The sequence below is a fragment of the Sturnira hondurensis genome, unplaced genomic scaffold (genome assembly GCF_014824575.4).
Source record: "Sturnira hondurensis isolate 20B ecotype Veracruz unplaced genomic scaffold, ASM1482457v3 Scaffold0011070, whole genome shotgun sequence".
In the NCBI taxonomy this organism is placed as follows: Eukaryota; Metazoa; Chordata; class Mammalia; order Chiroptera; family Phyllostomidae; genus Sturnira; species Sturnira hondurensis.
The window spans coordinates 1-1,788 of record NW_028083701.1 but is presented as its reverse complement, the minus strand read 5'-3'; the positions used below and the strand labels follow the sequence as shown (position 1 = coordinate 1,788).

Below are 1,788 nucleotides of genomic sequence, written 5' to 3'. Positions count from 1 at the left end.
AAGGCCACCTTCTTGGGAGGCCCACGCCGACCCCCCAAATTCTAAGAGGCCTTCTGCCTCTCCCAACACACCCCTGTGCGTCCCCTTCTCCACAGGACTGCCCCCCCCTGCTCCCGGGAACTCTTTCCTCACTGACTGTGGGCACAGGGCACAGTGTGTGCTCTGTGAGGCCGGCCATTCGGCCTGTGCTTGGTTCCCCAATGCACAGACCCACTATATGTTATAGAAATTCACAGATGATGTGCTATTTTTAGAAATCCTTACCCAAGGACTCATTTTTTATAGGTCTGAGAGAACGGGAAAGAGAGAATCCATAGGCCTCCCGAGTGGGTGGGCCTTGAGACTATCAGGCTAAGGGAATATGCCAGAAACAATTAAGAGCCATACGACGTCAGTCACGTGTGGGACATCAACCTGAAACCCAGGGACACAGACAGCAGTGTGGTGGTTCCCAGGGGGAAGGGGGTTGGGGGAGGAGGGGCCTCGTACCTGCTGAGCGAGGATGGTTTGACTTTGGGTGGTGGGCGCACAGTGCAACGTACAGACCCTGTGTCAGAGAAATGGGCACCTGAAACCCACAGGATCCTCTTAACCAGTGCACCCCAATCCACTTAATAAGAAGGCACACCCCCTACCATTTAATATAAATACCCCAATAACTTTATTTTTAAATATGCAGAAAAAGTACAAAATCTACAAAAATAACCCAACAGATAGGGGTTGCAGGACAGACCCAGGCCTGAGCCCAGGCTGACAAGGCCACAGGAAGCCCTCACTGAGTGCAGTCCTGGAACCACCACAAGGTGGCACTCAAGGCCCTGGGATCCCAGGTCCTGCTGGGAAGAGGTTCTCCTGAAGTGGCCAGGACAAAGGAGTAACAAAGATGAGCCAGATGGGATGGCCTCGCCCCAACTCTGCTGAGACACGACAGTCCCCAGGAGAGAGGACACAGGTCGCTGTGGAGGGAGGGTGGCCTGGGCACCAGCTCCTCACTGTGCTGATAAGAACACAGACACGTTCTGATGCTGGTTGACAGAAACAGCAGTCAGGGATCCTTCAAGTCCCAAGGGGAAGAAGCTGCAGTGACTGTTTTGGCATCAGGACCCCTACAAGGCAGCTCTGTCTCCCTGGGACAGAAAGTTGTCATGAACAAACTCAGGTCAGTCTCAGAAGTGTCACATTCTCCTTCAGCCCCCACATGCTCAGAATGTCCCACCTGAGACTCTCCAAAACACAGCTGTGCCCCTCGGTCCCAATGCCCCCCACTTCCTGCCCTCAGGGTCTCACCCTTAGGAGCTGTGAGAGGCAGATCAGAGCCCTGGGAACTTTCGCTGCCTGGGGAAGACACAACAGGAGAGTTATGGGGTGGGGGAGACCCCCTCACAGACTCCAGCCCACACTCTCCCAAGGGTCCCAGCCATCGCCTCCCCAACACCCAGACTCACAGGCAGTCTCAGAGTAGGTCTTTCTGAATGTGCCTGTGGGAAGAAAACGTTCTGTGATAAGTCAAGGGAGAGGCTGGATCCCATGACCCTAAAGGAGCCCCACACACCTGAAGCACAGGGAAGGTTCCAGAACTGTGACTGATCACCCAGGGTAGGATCAGGAAATAGTACACGTGTGCGGACTGGTCCAACTGCCGGTCTGGACGTCCTCAGAAGGGACCTTCTTATCTGGCCTGTGACAGTTGTGGGTCAGTCCCCAGGACTAGAATCATGAGGTGGTAAATGTGTCCTTCACTTTCCCACGGGCCTCACTAAAGAGTCAGTGTTAGGAAACAGGCCCCAG

General features: G+C 54.5%; 1 long non-coding RNA gene across 1 annotated transcript; it reads right to left on the bottom strand.

Annotated features, from left to right (window-relative positions):
- Positions 1–656: 656 nt before the first annotated feature.
- LOC118996193 (uncharacterized) lies at positions 657–1,775 on the bottom strand. The gene is made up of 3 exons (XR_005068438.1): positions 1,553–1,775; positions 1,446–1,478; positions 657–1,335 (listed from the first exon to the last, which is right to left on the bottom strand). It is a non-coding gene; the product is annotated as an uncharacterized LOC118996193 (long non-coding RNA).
- Between the last annotated feature and the right edge of the window lie 13 nt (positions 1,776–1,788).